Consider the following 18,644-nt stretch of genomic DNA (forward strand, 5'->3'; position numbering starts at 1 on the left):
GTCAGGCCATGGAAAATAAAACCTGTTGACTTCAGGTGAAAGCTATTTCATTGGCCAAGGAGATGTTTAGCTGCTCAGAGCGAACGCTAATGAATGACTTCTCACCTAGGAGTTGAGACTGCAAATATCAGATCTTGCCAATAGTTCCCCCAGGTTAACAGGGGGATGACTAGGTTAACTGATCAGCTGTTTTATTGCTTAATTAAGACACAAAGCATAAACTAACTTATGAGTGATCATCACACAAGAGCCCACACCCACCCACCCTCTTCTCAGGAGAAGATGACTCACTGGATAGCTCAACTACAGCTTCTCTGGAGTTCCTTTTCATCATTTATCAAAAATGAGGGTGGAAAACTGGAACAGTGCTTCCCAAACTGTTCTCAATTTTGACCATTATTTATTCACTTCCCTCTCTGGAAGATGAGGATTTGGGCCTTTCACCACGTTTCCCCACCTCCAGTACAGACACATCATTCTCATCCATCTATTCCCCCAATATAATTAGGTAATAATTTTGGTGAGATCAATGTTTACATTATGACTACTTAAAACCTATTCACAGCTGTATTAGCTTCGTATTGGTGCTGTAACAAATTGCTAGGAACTTGTTGGTTTAAAATGACACAAATTAATTTTCTTACAGTTATGGCTAGAATCAAGGTGTTGGCAGGGCTGGTTCTTTCTGGAGGCTCTGGGAGAGAATCCATTTCCTTGCCACCTCTATCCTTTAGAGGCCACCTGCATTCCTTGGCTTGTGGTCTCCACCTCCATCTTCAAAGCCACCCGTGCAGCATCTTCTCTCTCACTGACTCTGATTCCCTGTTTCAGTCATCACATGGCCACCTTCTTGCTTCCCTCTTAAAAGGATACTTATGATAACATTGGGCTCATCAGATAATCCAGGATAATCTCCCCATTTCAAGACCCTTAATTTAATCACACCGTCCAAATCCCTCTAACCATGTAAGGTAACTCGTTCACAGGTTTGGGGATCAGGACATGGATATCTTAATGGCTGAGCGCTATCCAGTAGTACCCCTTATCCTTGGTTGCACTTTCCACAGTTTCAGTTACCCAAGGTTACCTGCAGTCTGAAAATATTAAATGGAAAATTCCAGAAATACACAATTTATGTTTTTAATTGTGTGTTGTACTGAGTAGTATGATGAAATCTTGTGGCATCCCACTCTGTCCTAGTTGGGACATGAGTCATCCCTTTGTCCAGTATATTCACGCTCAGACGCTCTCTGCCCATTAGTAACTTAGTAACTATCTCAGTTATCAGATGACTATTGGAGTACTGCATTGTCCATGTTCAAGTAAACCTTATTTTACTTCATGATATGGCCCCAAAGTGCAAGAGTAGTGATCCAGCAATTGGAGTATGACAAAGAGACGCTGAAAGTGCTTCATTGAAGTGAAAAGATGAAAGTTTCTCGACTTAAGAAAAAAAATCGTAGGCTGGGGTTGCTAAGATCTGCAGCAAGAATGAATCTGCTATCTGTGAAATTGTCTTCTGAAGAAAGAAAGAGAAATTCATGCTAGTTTTGCTGCTGCACCTCAAACTGGCAAAAGTTACAGCCACAGTGTGTGATAAGTATTTGGTTAAGATGGAAAAGGCATTCAGTTTGTGGGTGGAAGACATGAACTTCCAGGAATGTGTTCTGATTTATGGCAATTGGGTTTGGTACTGTCCAAGGTTTCAGGCATCCGCTGAGGGGCTTGGAACCTATCTTCCAAGGATAAGGGGTGGGGACTGCTGTATTATGTTATGATCACTTTTCCTTTCCTGGGCACCTTTCTGTTTCTCTGTAGTTAGTAATCGTCTTTTTTGTTTCCTTAGTTTTTTTCATGTACTTATCACAAGTCAACTTCCTCTTAATAGACTCAAGAACACATCAATTTCACCTTCTTTGGAAACCCCTGCCCAAAGCCTTTTGACCTGCCCCTTCTGAGCTGGTCGCTTTCTTGGTTGCTGCACAGCCGTTGGCTTAGGATGCTCCTTTCCCAGCATCCCACGAGTCTCTTTGCCTCTCTTGGGTTGCATCTTTGTTTCCTGCATCCTGTGTCTTCCTCTTTCTTGGCTTACCTCCTGATTTTAGTGGAGTAATGTATCCAAAAGCTTGTTAAAAGTGGCTACAGGAGGGGTAAACCATGTTGAAATGTTATATGCCTGAAATTGCCTTCATTCTACCTCATATTTGATTGATAGTTTGGCTTGAGTATAGAACTATAAGAAATAATTTTATGTCAGATTTTGAAGGCTTTGCTCAATGGTGCTCTAGCCTCTGGTATTGTAGTAAAGAATTCCACAGCCATTCTGATTCTTGATTACTTGGTATAAAACTTGTTTTATTTTTTTCTCCCTCTCTCTCTGGAAACTTGGAGGATATTTTCCCCAGTGTTCTGAAACATTACATTGATGTGCCTTGGTTTGTCTTAACCTGGTTTTCTAATAACAGAGCCGGAGGCTGGAGGCTTATGTGCTGTTATTTGGGAGTACAATCTCAGGAAACACCCAAAGAGAAGCAGGGAAACAGGAGAGATGATATGGCGATGTATTATCAAGCTGGCTGCTGCTACAGGCAATTGATTGTGTGATCCTATGGACCTATCCAAGAAGCTGCATAAATTGAATTCAGGACCACTTGAATTTACTCACTGCCTTCAGTCTCCCAATGATCAAAGCTTTGCTCCACTTGACATAAATTTCCCTATACTTCCGGATTGTGTACCCCTCAGTATCACACACCTGGTAGTCAGTCACAGGGGAGCAGGTGAGAGGCACAGCACAGCCAAGTGGTGAAGCTCAGGATAGGTGACCCCAAGCAGCCATTGCTATGGAAGCTTTTGCTTTTAATGACTGCAGCAACCAACTGTCTCCATGACCATGGAAACAGGACATACTGTTGCTAGGGGGTGATCTCGTCAAAATGCAAGTGTGTGGGACAATTGCAAATAACTGAATTCTATACCCCTAAGGTTTCACTTTTTAGCCATTGTGTTAGATACCTGGGGGGCCCTTTCAATAATCCAATGTTCAGCATGTAAATGTTCTCTTAAAACTCCTGTTTTCAGTATAGTCCCCACGGCCCTCAATTGTCCCACGTGTCTCCCAGCATGTAGATTCCCTGGTTTTCTCTCTCCATAGAACAATCTTCAGTCTTTCGCTGGGTGCAGGAGTGGCATCTGCCTGACTTCATGGTATAGAATAAGAGATCTGGGTGTCTATCTTCTTCTTAAGTCAACTTTCAGCCAATCCTTTTGTTTTTTATTCATCTTTACTGCCTCTTCTGGAGCCACCCGGCAACACCAGTCCTTGACCTGTTAGGGGCTCCCTTGGTGTAAATCATGTTGAGTTTTGACTTGCCTTCTAGTTTAGGATTCAGCCTTCATGAGTCTGCTAAGGCCATTGCTACTCATTCACCTGCTTTCCAGCTTCCTGAATTTTGCTTTTATGGTTGTCTGCTTTTCTGTTCTCTTTATCCTTAGGGGTTTGTTCTTTAAAAATAAGAACACTTTATTATTATTTTCATATTTCAGGAGGAAAGAAAGAGAATGGCAGGTGCTTAATCTACCATTGTTAGCTGAACAACAGCATTACTTTTCTAAATCGAATTGTCTGGTTCCAAGCCTGTCCTCACCCAGGTGACCTGATATCAGTCAGACAGCCCAGCTCAATTTACCTCTAGGAGCCTTGGTTGGCTTTTAAAGCAAAGGCCTTTTTATTCTATCCTGGGGCAGGAAGAGGTTGGCTTCCAGCTCTCCAGGTTTGCTTGCTTGCTTGCTTGCTTGGAGAAGGGAGGCAGGTGGAGAAACAACTCATTCTTTAGGCTTCTATAATAGCAGGGTCAAAACTCCGGCTAATAAACTGATGGAGTTAGCTAGACCTGGGTTTGAATCTAACTCTGCCACTTAGCTATGAGGCTGTAAGAAACCAACATAAGCTCTCTATGCCTCAGTTTCCTCAGCTTCCCAATGTGAGGAATGATACCTCCTTCCAGGGAGGTTGCAGGAAGTAGAGGAACCATCGTATCAGGTACCTGGCACAGGGCCTGCCACGGGAGATGCTCAGCAATGCTGGCTACAGTTGGTGTTCTGGAGTCTCTCAAGGGAGGACCTCCATGCCTCCATGGTGCCACGTGCATCCCCAGACGTGGCTGACTGCTTCCTTCCTAGTTCTCTGAAGCCGGAGGTCACCTGGCTGAAAGGGGCTCCATGCCCACGGTTGTCAGGAAATGCCTCATGAGCATCCCAACTGCAGGGCCTCTTTATTTCCCATTCAGTTTACAGATTTCCTATCTGATAGACTCACTGAAGGAAAAAGGAAAGATTTAATTTTTCCATCTCAGATTTCAACTATAGCTTTGTTTTAACCTTCTCAAGTGCCAATCTTCTAGGTATTTTGTGTCTGAGCCCTGATCTTCTGCTGCCAGGAATCTGCCCAGGAATGCTTTCACCCTCGCCAGGACTCTAAGGTGTATACAGAGCAGCCATGCTTTAGAAGTCAACTGCACTTGGGAGCAGCAGAGCAGGGAGTCAGAGGTCACTCTTTTGGTCACGTGAGCAAGTGGTGGCTCTGAGGAAGCACCTTGGCATCAGTCCCTGAAACCTCTTCACATGCTTTCTTCTCAGTCGTGGTTTACCAGTGTTCAGAGTGCTGTGAGCCTAACTGTTAGCAGCCCATCCACAGATGGAGAGAGTGCGGCAGGGGCAGTAACTTAAAGGAGATGCCGGTGTTACCAAGTACCTCGGAGATGTAATAATCATGAGATTTAATGATAACGCTAAGTAATAACTATAAAAATGTATGCAAAGCTCTGTTCTCAGCACTTTATATATATTAAAATGTGTTGAATCCTCACAGCAACTCTTTGAGGTGAAGGAGGAACCATTTTCATACTCATTTTTCAGATGGAGAAACTGATGTGAAGTTATATGCTCATTAGTGGCAAAGTTGGGGGTTGGACCTAGAGAGTCCAGCTCCTGTGTATCCTTCAGTGCATCCTTCCAGATGCTGCCTTTCTGAAGTGAGTGTAAGTGTTTGTTGAAGGAAAACACAATTCATCATCTCCTGTGCCTCAGCTGGTGTCAGGAACCCCAGCCCATGTACTGAAGGTACAGATCAGGTATTTCTCAGGTCTTTAAAATCCTTCTGCTAGCACTGCTTCCCCCAGATTATCTGGGAGCATTGAAAATGCTTCTGGATAAATCCCTCATAGCCCAAGCTAATTCTTTCCCCATGTGCCCTCAAGTCCCCAGGGCCATAATTGGCTCCTGTGCGCTGGGAAGGGCTTGGTCTCTGCAGGCTGGAGGCCAGAGTTGGAATCCCAGCTCTTCTACTTAGATGGTGTGTCACCTTGAGCAAATTTCGAGGTCTCTTTTTCAAGTTCCTCAGCCATAAAATGGTATGATATTTGCTTCCTATGTGCTAGAGTCACTGTGAGAATATCTGGAGGCAACATCCTTCTAGCCATAACAGTGAAAAACGTGTAACAAACTCATGGTGTCATCAGACGTTGGTGGAGTCCTCAGGTGGTGGCACCCAGAGCTACTGTCCAGCTTTCCATGCTTCACCAGCCCTGTCCCACAAGCTTGGAAAGATAAGTGGCCTGAATGTAGGCAAGGCTAAATTTGCCAGAATTGGCATGGGGGAAATGATTAGATCATTACGTCTTTGCTTGAGACAGTGAGTTGCTGGAGGGCAGGGGCCAAGCCTTCTTCACACTGGTGTCCTTATTTCTTGGTCCAGTGCTTGGCATTAGGGGAGGTCAGAATAGAAGGATAGAATTATAAGGCAGCACAATTTGTCTGGGGAGCAACCTCACCCCTACACTGTTCCTTTGGAGGAAGCTGTCTCCTGCCCCAGGGTGCTCTGGATTCCCACACTGGTGCCCTGAGGGTCTCCAAAGTGCCTAACATCACATGCCTTTCCAATGTGTGTCTACCAGACACACGTTGGCCTCCAGGCAGTTATAGATAGCAACTCATTACCTACAATAACAGAAACCACTCTGGTGAAGGAGGGAGTCTGAAAAGGTGAACTCATACTCAGATATTACCCAGCCAGAGCCTTCTTCCTGCTAGGCCATACTCTTCAGTAGAACCCTAATGCTTTCAAGGCTTTTCAACAAAGCGTACTTCTTGAGGCTTTCTCAAATCCCCGAATTTGAGAAACAACATTATAGCATTTTATGTTCTCCCATGAAATGCAATAGAATGGGCTGCAAGAGTTAAAATTTCAATTTCTATCACTGTTCTTGAAAAATAATTTTTACCTTGGCTGAAGCCTTTGCTGAAATGATTTTTTGAATTGCTTTTCTTATTTCATGAGGGTGGAGAATTCATTTGGATTATAGATTTCTGCAATCTCTAAGTCTGACATTGCTTTCTTTATTGCTTTAAAAGCTAATATTTTCTGGGTCTTGTCTCCCTGTATACCACTCACTCCCCACGCCCATCCCAACGGAGAACCATCATTTTCTAAGGCTTCTTTTGGTTTTTATTCCTTCCCCAGCACTAGCTATTGCCATTTGTTCACCAAGGAAGTTTCCATCACCTAATAAGATTACAATATCCCTGATATTATGCAATGGAAGCTAAGCAGCAGAACCTGGGCAGACAGCCATGGATGTGTGGCTGGCTCCTCCTACCGTATTTGCTTGAAGTAAATGAGATTCAAATCTGAGCCTCAGAGGAATTTCAAATTATACGCTGCCATGGACCTTTAGCCTCCTACCTCCCCCAGCTCCCCCGCTTTCCACCCTCCAACAAATCCATTAAGGTCAAATATCTATAGTGCTTTTAAGTGTTCAAAATAGTTTTCTTCAAATGTGCCAAGAGGGCATTTGCTTAGGCAGATTAAGAAATGGGCCGGGCGTGGTGACTCACACCTGTAACCCCAACACTTTGGGAGGCTGAGGTGGACAGACCACAAGGTCAGGAGATCAAGACCATCCTGGCCAACATGGTGAAACCCCATCTCTACTAAAAATACAAAAATTAGCTGGGTGTGGTGGCACGTGCCTGTAGTCCCAGCTACTTGTGAGGCTGAGGCAGAAGAATCACTTGAACCCAAGAGGCAGAGGTTGCAGTGGGCCAAGATTGTACCACTGCACTCCAGCCTGGCGACAGAGTGAGACTCCATCTCAAAAAAAAAAAAAAAAAAAAAATGGTTAGGAGGAGATCACAAGAGATTTTTATGGCAAATAGGAACGTTTTTCTGTATGTAAGAACGCACTGTGTGGGCTGTCATTTACAAGGCAGGGCTGGCTTCTAGGATTTAGCACACACTGAATTGCAGCAAGTCAAGGCTGTGTGAAGCCATGGAAAATGGCTGTGTGAAGTCACAGAAAGGGATAATGTGAAGTCACAGGAAGAAGCAGAGTGAAGTCACAGGAAGAAGCAGTGTGAAGCAATAGAAAGGGGCTGGAAGATGTCATAAGAAGAAATTGTGTGAAGTCACAGGAAGGGGTTGTGTGAAGCCAGAGAAAGTGGCTGGGTGAAGCCAGAGAAAGAAGCTGTGTGAAGCCACAGGAGGGGGCTGCACAGTGTCAGTATGAAGTCACAGGAAGGGGCAGTGTGAAGCCACAGGAAGAGGCAATGTGAAGTCAGGAAGGGGCTGTGTGAGGTCACAGGAAGGGGCTGTGTGAGGCCATAGGAAGGGGCTGTGTGAAGTCGCTGGAAGGGTAGTGTGAAGCCAAATAAAAGGGCAGCGTGAAGTCACAGTAAGGGGCAGTATGAAGTCAAGGAAGGGGCTGTGTGAAGTCACAGGAAGGGGTAGTATGAAGCCAAATAAAAGGGTAGTGTGAAGTCACAGGAAGGGGCAGTGTGGAGCCACAGGCAGGGGCTGTGTGAAGCCAAATAAAGGGGCCGTGTGAAGTCACAGGGGCAGTGTGAGGCCAAAGGAAGGGTCAGAGTGAGGCCACAGGAAGGGGCTGTGTGAAGTCACAGGAAGGGGCAGAAGGAAGTCACAGGAAGAGGCTGTGGGAAGCCACAGAAAGGGGCTGTTTGAAGCCACTGGAAGGGCTTGTGAGGTCACAGGAAGGGGCAGTGTGAGGTCACAGGAAGGGGCTGTGTGAGGGCACAGGAAGTGGCTGTGTGAAGCCACAGGAAGGGGCAGTGTGAAACCACAGGAAGGGGCTGTGTGAAGTCACAGGTAGGGGCAGTGTGAACTCACAGGAAGTGGCTCTGTTAAGCCACAGGAAGGGGCAGTGTGAAGCCACAGGAAGGCGCAGTGTGAAGTCACATGAAAGGGGCTGTGTGAGGCCATAGGAAGGGGCTGTGTGAGGTCACAGGAAGGGAAGTAGAAAGTCACATGAAGGGACTGTGTGAAGTCACAAAGAGGGGCAGTGGAAGTCACAGGAAAGGGCAGTGTGAAGTCACAAGGAGGGGCAGTGTGGAGCCACAGGCAGGGAGGGGCTGTGTGAGACCACAGGAAGGAGCTGTGTGTAACCACAGGAAAGAGCAGTGTAAAGTCACAGGAAGGGGCAGGGCAGTGTGAAGTCACAGGGAGGGGCAGGGCAGTGTGAAGTCATAGGAAGGAGCAGTGGGGTCATAGGAAGGGGCTATGTGAAGTCAGAGAAAGGGTCTGTGTGAGGCCACAGGAAGAAGCAGTGTGAAGCCACAGGAAGGGGCTGTGTGAATCATAGGAAGAGGAAGTGTGAAGTCACAGAAGGGGCTTGGTGAAGCCATAGGAAGGGGCATGGGAAATCACAGGAATGGGCTGTGAGAAGTCGCAGGACGGGGCAGTGGAAAGTCACAGGAAGGGGTGTGTGAAGCCACTGGAAGGGGCAGTGTGAAGTCACAGGAAGGGGCAATATGAGGTCACAGGAAGGGGCTACGTGAAGTCACTGGAAGGGTCAGTGAGAAGTCACAGGGAGTGGCTGTAGGAAGTCACAGGAAGAGGCAGCGTGAAGCCACAGGAATGGGCAGTGTGAAATCACAGGTAGAGGTTATGTGAAGTCACAGGAAGGGGCAGTGTGAAGTCACAGGAAGGAGCTGCGTGAAGTCACAGGAAGGGGCTGTGTGAGGCCACAGGAATGGGCAGTAGGAAGCTACAAGAAGGTGCAGTGGGAAGTAACAGCAAGGGGCTATGTCAAGTCACAGGAAGGGACTGTGTGAAGCCACAGGAAGGGGCAGTGGGTAGTCACAGGAACAGGCATTGTGAAGCCACAGGGAGAGGTATTGTGAAGCCAAAGAAGGGGCAGTGTGAAGCAACAGGAAGGGGCAGTGGGAAGTCACAGGAAGGAGAAGTGTGAGGCCACTAGAATGTGTGGTGGGAATTTACAGGTGCTGTGTGAAGTCACAGGAAAGGACTGTGCAAAGGCACAGGACAGGGTAGTGACATCACAGGAAGGAACTTGGTGAAGCCACTGGATGGGGCTGTGTGAAGTCACAGGAAGGGGCTGTATGAAGTCACATAAAGGGGCTAGATGAGGTCAGAGGAAGTGGCAGTGTAGGTTCACAGGCAGGGGCTTTGTGAAACCACAGGAAGGGGCAGTGGGAAGTCACAAGAAGTGGCTTTTGGAAGTCACAGGAAGAGGCAGTGTGAAGTCACAGGAAAGGGGAGTAGGAAATCACAGGAAGGGTAAAGTGAAGCCACAGGAAACAGCAGTGTAAAGCCACAGGATGGGGCTTTGTGAAGTGACAGGAAGGGGCAGTGTGAAGTCACAGGAATAGGTTGTGTGATGCCACAGGAAGGGGCTGTGTGAAGCCACAAGAAGGGGCAGTAGGAAGTCACAAGAAGGGGCTGTGTGAAGCCACAGGAAGGGGAAGTGTTAAACCACAGGAAGGCACAATGTGAAGTCACAGGAAGGGGCTGTGTGAAGCCACAGGCAGAGACAGTGAGAAGTCATGGGAAGAGGCAGTGTGAAGTCACAGGAAGGGGCAGTGTGAAGTCACAGAAGGGGCAGTGTGACATCACAGGAAGAGGCAGTGTGAAGCCACAGGAAGGGCAGTATGAAGTCAAAAGGAGGAGCATTATGGAGCCACAGGAAGGGGCATTGTAAAGTCACAGGAAGTGGCTGTGGGAAGTCACAGGAAGGGGCTGAGGGAAGTCACAGGAAGTGGCTTTGTGAAGTCGCAATACGGGGCAGTGGGAAGTCAGAATGAGTGGCTGTGTGAAGCCACTGGAAGGGACTGTGTGAAGTCACAGGAAGTGGCAATGTGAGGTCACAGAAAGGGGCTGTGTGAAGCCATAGGTAGGGGCAGTGAGAAGTCACAGGAAGTGACTGTGTGAAGTCACAGGAAGTGGCTGTGTTTAGCCACAGGAAGGGGCAATGTGAAGCCACAGGAAGGCACATTCTGAAGTCACATGGAAGGGGCTGTGCATAGCCACAGTGTGAAGTCACAGGAAGGGGCTGTGTGAACTCACATGAAAGGCCAGTGGGAAGTCACAAGAAGGGGCTGTGTGAAGCCACAAGAAGGGGCAGTGTGAAGTCACAGGAAGGGGCAGAGTAAACTCAAGGAAATGGCTGTGTGAAGCCATAGGAAGGCATAGGAGGCCATAGGAAGGCAGAATGTGAAGCCAAAGGAAGGGGCTCTCTGAAGCTACAGGAAGGCGCAGGCTGAAGTCACAAGAAGGGACTGTGTGAAGACACAGGAAAGGGCAGTTTGAAGCCACAGGGAAGTCACAGTGTGAAGTCACAGGAAGGGGCTCTGTGAAGGCACAGGAAGGGGCAGTGTGAAGGCACAGGAAGGGGCAGTGTGAAGTCACAGGAAGGAGCTGTATGAAGGAATAGGAAGGGGCAGAGTGAAGTCACAAGAAGGGGTTGTGTGAAGTCACAGGAAGGAGGCTGTGTGAAGCCTCAGGAAGGGGCTGTGTGAAGCCACAGGCAGGGAGGGGCTGTGTGAGGCCACAGGAAGGGGCAGTGGGAAGTCGCAGAAAGGGACAGGGCAGTGTGAAATAACAGGGAGGGGCAGTGTGAAGTCACAGGAAGGGGCTGTGTGAAGCCACAGGAAGGGGCAGTGGGAAGTCACAGAAAGAGTCAGGGTGGTGTGAAATAACAGGGAGGGGCAACATGGCATCACAGGAAGGGGCAGTGGGAAGTCACAGGAAGGGGCAGTGGGAATTCACAGGAAGGGGCTGTGGGAAGCCACAGGAAGGAGCTGTGTGAAGCCTCTGTAAGGGGCTTGTGAGGTCACAGGAAGGGGCAGTGGGAGGTCATAGGAAGGGACTGTGTGAAGTGACAGGAAGGGGCATGAGAAGTCACAGGAAGGGGCTGTGTGAAATCACAGGAAGGGAAGTGGGAAGTCACAGGAAGGGTGTGTGAGAAGTCAGCGAAAGGGGCTGTGTGAAGCCACAGGAAGGGGCAGTGGGAAGTCACCGAAAGGGGCTGTGTGAAGCCACAGGGAGGGGCAGTGTGAAGTCACAGGTAGGGGCACTGTGAAGCCACAGGCAGGGAGGTGCTGTGTGAGGCTACAGCAAGGGCCTGTGTGTAGCCACAGAAAGGGGCAGTGTGAAGTCACAGGGAGGGGCAGGGCAGTGTGAAGCCACAGGAAGGGGCTGTGTGATGCCACAGGAAGGGGCACTGTGAAGTCACAGGAAGAGGCAGTGCAAAACCACAGGGAGGGATAGTAGTGTGAAGCCAAAGGAAGGGGCAGTGTGAAGTCACAGGGAGGGACTCTGTGAAGTCACAGAAAGGGGCTGTGTGAGGGCAGAAGAAGTGGCAGTGTGAGGTCACGGGAAGGAGCTGTATGAAGCCATGGGAAGGGGCATAGGAAGTCACAGGAAGTGGTTGTGTGATGTCACAGGAAGAGGCAGTGTGAAGTCATAGGAAGGGGCAGTGTGAAGTCATAGGTAGAGGCTGTGTGAAGCCACAAGAAGGAGCAGTGTGAAGTCACAGGAAGGGGCTCTGATGACAGGGAAACAGGCTGTGTGAAGCCACAGGTAGGGGCAGTGTGAAGACGCTGGAAGTGGACCTGTGAAGACACAGGTAGAGGCTATGTGAAGCCACAGGAAGGAGCAGTGTGACGTGACAGGAAGGGCAGTGTAAAGTCACAGGAAGGGGCAGTGTGAAGCCACAGGAAGGGCTTGTGAGGCCACTGGAAGGGGTTTATGAAGCCCCAGGAAGGGGCTGTGTGAAGCCACTGGAAGGGGTTTGTGAAGCCCCAGGAAGGGGCTATGTGAAGCGTTAGGAAGGAGCTGTGTGAGGTCACAGGGAAGGGCTGTGTGAAGCCACTAGAAGGGGCTGGGAGAGTTCACAGGAAGGGGCTGTGTGAGGCACAGGAAGGGGCTGTTTGAAGCCACTGGAATGGGCAGTGGGAAGTCACAGGAAGGGACAGTGGGAAGTCACAGCAAGTGGCTGAGTGAAGTCATAGGAAGCAGCAGTGGGAAGTCACAGGTAGTGGCTGTGTGAAGTCACAGAAAGAGTGTGTGAAGTCACAGGAAGGGGCAGTGGAATGTCACAGGAATGGACTGTAGGAAATTATAGGAAGGGGTTGTGTGAAGCCACAGGAATGGGCAGTGGGAAGCCACAGGAAGGTGCAGTGTAAAGTCGCATGAAGGGGCTGTGTGAAGTCACAGGAAGGGGTTGTGTGAAGTCCCAGAAAGGGGCTGTGTGATTTCACAGGAAGGGTCTGTGTGAAGCCACTGGAAGGGGCTGTGTGAGGTCACAGGACAGGGCCATGTAAAGTCACAGGAAGTGTGTGAAGCCACAGGAAGGGGCATTGTGAAGTCACAGGAAGTGGCATTGTGAGGTCTCAGGAAGGGGCAGTGTGAAGTCACAGGGAGAGGCAGTGTGAAGTCACAGGAAGGGGCAGTGTTAGGTCACAGGAAGGGTGGTGTGAGGTCACAGGGAGGGACAGTGTGAAATCACAGGAATTGGCAGTCATAGGAAGGGGCAGTGAGAAGTCGCAGATAGAGGCAGTGGGAAGTCACAGGAAGGGGCAGTGTGAAGCCACAGGAAGTGGCTTTGTGAAGTCGCAGGAACAGGCAGTGGGAAGTCAGAGGGAGGAGTGTGAATTCATAGGAAGGGGCTGTGTGAAGTCACTGTGTGAAGTTACTGTGTGAGTTCACAGTAAGGAGCAGTGTGGGATCACAGAAGGGGCCGTGTCAAGCTACAGGAAGGGGCAGTGTGAAGCCACAGGAAGGGGCAGTGTGAAGTCACAGAAAGAGGCAGTGTGAAGTCACAGGATGAGGCTGTGTGAAGTCACAAGAAGGGGCTGTGTGAAGCCACAGGAAGGAGCAGTGTGAAGTCACAGGATGGGGCTGTCTGAAGCCACAGGGAGGGGCAAGGGGAAGTCTCAGGGAGGGTCAGTGTGAAGTCACAGGAAGTGGCAGTGTGAAGTCACAGGAAGAGGCTGTGGGAAGTCACAGGAAGGGGCTGTGTGAAGCCACAGGAAGGGCCAGGGTGAAGCCACAGGAAGGAGCTGTGGGAAGTCATGGGAAGAGGTAGTGTTAAGCCTCAGAAGATTCAGTGTGATGTCACAGGAAGGGCTGTGTGAAGTCACTGGAAGCGGCCGTATGAAGTCACAGGAAAGGCTGTTTGAGGTCACAGGAAGTGGCTGTATTTAGTTAGATGGAAGGGCTGTGTGAAGTTACAGGAAGTTGTTGAACAAGACAGCAAAAATCACAGCAAAATTCCAGGTTTCTTCCCCGTGCTTAGCACCCCCCTATACTCACATCTTTATCCCAAGATTCTGGATTCTTCCCTCATCCTTGTGTGTGAAGTGAAAAGTACATGGACTATCAGAAAAATTTAAATCTTGCCTGCCACTAATCTGAATTTCTACCATTGTAATGTTATCATATTAGCACATATGTTGTAGGATTTTGAGAGTTCCTGGCACATGGTATGTGCTCAGTAAGTGATCATTTTTATTGGGATCTGCTGTAGTCACCTCACAAGTCAGATGTTTTCAATTTCCTGACTGACAGTCTGGAGAATTCTTGACATGGAACTGAGGCACCATCTGGTTCTGGAATGAGCAGGAAGCATAGAACCTGCCTGGTTTAGATATCAAGCCCTAGACTAATTGGAGGATAACAGATTATTGGTAAGCTGCTTCTGATACTACCTCTCAAATATTCCAGATTGGAGTGTATCAAGTGTGGTGGCATTTTTCTCATTGATATTCTTCTATTTCTCAAATAACGAATAAAGGAGGACAAGAGACATAACAAAGCTGTTTTCATTTTGAATGAAAAACATTTAGCCTGAAAACATTTTTATTTTTCCTTAATTTGTCCTGATACAAAAAGGTTGCAACCTGCCTTTGACTTCATTCAAGCCCCACTTTATGGATGAACTGGTTAGTCCTGAACAGATAAGCCTCCTTTGACAGAAGGCCCACTCCTGAGACCTAGTGCAGTCTTTCAGAATTAGGGCTGGAGCAGGGGCTTTAGGTGGCAGCTTCTTCCTAGGGTGGCACAGCAACTAGGTCAGCTAGCACTGAAGCCAGACTGCCTGGGTTCGTGTCCTGGTGCTGCCCTTGCCAGCAGTGTGAACCTTTGACCTCTCTGTTTCTTTATGTGTTGTTTTCCTCACCTGTAAAATAAAGATGATAACAGTAGTATATACCTCATAAGACGGGCATAAGGATTAAATTATAAGTAAGGTTTTCAAGCAGTCTCAGACATGTAGCAAATGGTGAATCAATGTTAGTTATCATTCCTTTGGTTTTCTTTCTTTTTCCTGGAATTGGCTGAGCCAGAAATTATAGGGGTAAAAGTCCACTCTTGTCTTGAAGTTGCTGATGTGTAAGGAAAAATCAAAGTCCTCTGATGGAGCTGAGCAAGGGAGCCTGGCCTGGTGGTAGCTTTGGAGACAGGATGCCTGTTATTCTGCCCACAGTAGAGCAAACAGCCCAGTCTCCCAGGACCCAGCAGATCCGACTGGAGAGGGATGTTGTGTCTGTTGCCTTTGCCCCAGAGGCCGGTTCAGCTCTCCCTGCCTGGGGTCTGACTTTGGGAAGTCAAGGAAAGCAGGGTTGCCTGCTGTGTTCCTCCCAGGGCTGGGACTTGTGGTTTTAATCCAGCCCTCTGAAAGTCTGCTCATATATTCCCTTTCACCCCAGCCATAGTTTTGTTATGACAAACTGCACTTTAAGAAATGGAACAGAAACTCCAAATTCCCGAATTTTTGCCAGTTTAACTCAGAGCTTAAGTAGTGATGAATCGGACAGGGTGGCTGTTTAGAAGGGGGCAAAGGTCGGGGAACAGAAACTAAGGGGTTGTCACACCTTTAGTGATGACTCCAGAGTTAGACCCAAATTCAGTTTTTAACACACACACACACACACACACGCACACACACACACACACTATCACATAGTTCCCTCTACCCCTTCTCCCACCCAGAAAACTCTTAAAAAACACTTTACAAGGGCTTTGTGATTTTTTCTCTTTGGGTGGGGAGAAGAGCATGTGATCTGTCTTCTCCCCATCTTCCCTGCCCAACATGTTATCCATTGTCCATGGCAGTTTGGTGGAGGACCAGATTTTTGTCATCCTTTTTTGATATCTGGTAGTTGAGGAAAGATGACTTAGCCTCTGTCTCTGCCAGCTGGTCCCTGTGCAGTCAGCCAACTCTAGTCATATTTGTAAGCAGTGGAGGTGTCAGGGTGTAGAGTGGTGCAGGGCGTAGAGGCAATCTGGGGAGTGGTGATCTAGTGCCAGACTGTCAGGCAAGATCCTGACTGGATTTCCCCAAAGAAGAGCTTTCGTTTCCCTACAAAATGAGGAAAATCTCCTGCTGCCTATTACAGTACAAACTATAAACTGTAAGTTCAGTCCTTTCCTCCAAGTGTCCCTGTTTCTCAAGCTGTCTCTGGGCAAAGTTCACTTGTACTACACGTTTTCAGAAAAGTCCTTCTTAAAAGACCTCCATTTGACAGAAGCCTCCCTCCATACTCTCTTACTGGGGAAACTGGTTCAAGAGATGTATCTGTGACTGTGTTGCACCATCATCCTCATCACAGCCTGAGCCCCATTTGTAGAGACAGCACCACACTCTTGTTAACTGAGGGAGGGGTGCTAGGTTTCATTGCTAACCTGCCTGCCTGTTATCTGACCAAGGGCACACATTGAGCCCTAGAGATGCCACCAAAAGGTGTGTATTAGTTGGGTTTTGCTGTAATAATGCTGCATAACCAAGAGCTTCAAAGTCTCAATAGCTAACCAAAACATATGCCTATATTTTGGTAATAGGAGTTGGGTAGGCTGGGCCCATTGAGCATGGCTGGGTTGGTTCCAGGCTGGAGGTTGAGTTCAGGTTTGCTCCAGGTGCTTCACCTGGGGCAAGCTCTTCTCATCATGAGGACAGATTTGCAAGGAGGCAAGCCAAACCACAAAAGCACATTTAAAGCCTCCCATAGGACATGGTATATGTTATGTCCACTCACATCCTGGTAGCTAAAGCAAGTCACATGGCCAAGGTCAAAGAAAGTAGGCAGGGAAGTAGACTGCATCTGCAGTGCAACCATGGTAAGGTGGGGAAGAAGGAAGAATTGTAAACAAATAATGCCATTAAGGACACTGCCCTTGATGGTTAGAACTTCATGGTTGAGAGGTGAACTTCCCGGTTGAGAGCTGTTTCCACCCTTATGGAGGCAATGGCAGGGAGTTTGGTAGTGGCTCCTGTCCCCTGCCCCGCATAGTTCCCCAGCTTCTCAGTGGGCTGGGTTCCTTCAGGCAGAACTCTCCTGGTTTCCCTTCCCTCAATTGCTAGGCAGCCCCAACTCCATTCTTGTCAGAATCTCAGTCTTCTCCTTTAACTCCCTGACATACTTCCCTTCTGGCTCCCACCCTTTCCCTTCTCACCTTCCCACGTGATTTTAAAAGGTCAAGAAATTCTTTCTTGTTCCATCCTGGTTATCTTTGGAGGCAGCTTCAGCAGACAGTGAGAACTTTCTCACTACCCAGGTGGCCTCCTCCTGGCTGACGCTTGTGGTTTTACAATGAAAGAGCTTCTCTTTCTGTCTCTACCTTCCGTTATGTTCCCAAATATCCTCGTTTTTACTCTGATTTTACGATGAGCCAAAACCCAGGAAGAGAAGTGTTTTCAGACCCCAGAAAGGTAGACTGTATCCAGAAGTGGGGACAGAAAATTCCGGATCCCACAACTCATATAAATATACCCAACCATGTAGTGGGCTTTTACATACTTTGACTCGTTTATTTATTGTGCCAACTCCTGGAGGGAGAAGATATCTCATTCTCCCCATTTTACAGCTGAGGAAACAGAGCAGAAAGGTTGTGTGACTTGCCTATTGCAACACAGCTCAGAAGAGCAGAAGCAGAACTCAGAGGTGTCTTCCACAAAACCTGTGTGTCTATTTATCTGGCTATCCCCCTGTTTTCACTGCTCCTCCTCTGCAACTGTCGGTGGATGGGACTGTTAAGCCTGTGGGCATCTTCTCTGAGGAATTAAGGATGGGTATTTGTGAAGGGGTGGGAGGTAGGGGCTTGACAGGGAAGGAGAAAGAGGGTAGCTGTAGAATCAGACAGTGAAGGTAACTCCATTTCTCTTTCCCTTCTGCCATGATCATTGCAGGGCAGAAGAGACAGGGTGTGTTACTTGGATGGTCAGAATTGAGGGGAGGAGGTGGGCCCCCCCACCCCCTCCAGCATGTCCGCAGTGACAGGGTCAGTTTGGGTCTCACTGGCAAACTTTGTAGTAGATTCTGCATCATTCCCCTTTATGTTTTCTCTAATGTACTCTTTATTCTTCAGCTGAATATTTCTCTTCAGATGATGTTTTCTTTCAGTCTGATCAAAGCTGCTTTTCTTTTCCCAAAACTTTACTTGGGTGGCCCTGCCTGGGACATCTGCTCATGGTCATTTCAAACTTTTCTTTCTGCACAACTGCCAACTTTCCCCACGTTTTCTGAAGCCAAGTGAGGCTGAAAGAAGGATCAAAACAGCCTGTCTTCTTGAAACATTTTTAAAAGATGATTTATTTTTCCCTAGTGGTATCCAATACTTTGAGAATACAGATTAGGAATTCAACACATTTTTCATTGTAGAAGAAAAAAAAAAAAAAAAAACCCAAGCCAACTTGTCCATGGCCATTTTCCTTTTTAGTGTTACTTTAAAATGTTGGTATATTTGCCAGCTATATGGCCCTGGGCAAACATTGGCACTCTGGACCTTTCTGTTTTCTCAGTTGTAAAATAGGAATTTTATAATTCCCATTTCTCTAGGTTGTTGTGAGGATTAAAGGAGATAGTAACTTACATATGATGAAAGGGTAAGGGCAATAAGAAGGAGTTGGACCCAACAACTTCCTCTTTTGGCGGCATCTCCTCTATAGAAATGTTTACATTCTTTCCAAGAGCTGCATGTATTGGATATTCACTGCAATATTGTTTGTTATAATAAAAAACTGGAGATGATCTAAGTATCTTCTGTTGAAGGATGGGTAAAGAAATCATGGCACATTTCCACTGTGAAATATTATGCAGCAGTTAAAAAGAGTAAAGTACCTCTATATGGATACGTATGGAAAAAGCTTCAGGGCCTCTTATGTCAATCAAAGCAAGTGGTAGCATAGTCATTTCCTCTATGCTGAAAATAATTACCACGTGTAATAGGCTGAAAAATTATCCCCAAATGCTGTGCGTGTTACATCATTTAGAAAAAGGATCTTTGCAGATCTGATTTAGGATTTTCAGATGGGGAACTTATCCTGAATTACCCA

The 18,644-nt window shown here is 47.6% G+C and overlaps 1 protein-coding gene across 3 annotated transcripts in view; it reads left to right on the forward strand.

Annotated features, from left to right (window-relative positions):
- The window catches only part of GASK1A (golgi associated kinase 1A), a 78,998-nt gene that overhangs the window by 24,795 nt on the left and 35,559 nt on the right, over positions 1-18,644 (forward strand). The window lies entirely within an intron of this gene.

Source organism: Trachypithecus francoisi, unplaced genomic scaffold, assembly GCF_009764315.1.
Source record: "Trachypithecus francoisi isolate TF-2019V2 unplaced genomic scaffold, Tfra_2.0 Lachesis_group0, whole genome shotgun sequence".
Classification (NCBI taxonomy): Eukaryota; Metazoa; Chordata; class Mammalia; order Primates; family Cercopithecidae; genus Trachypithecus; species Trachypithecus francoisi.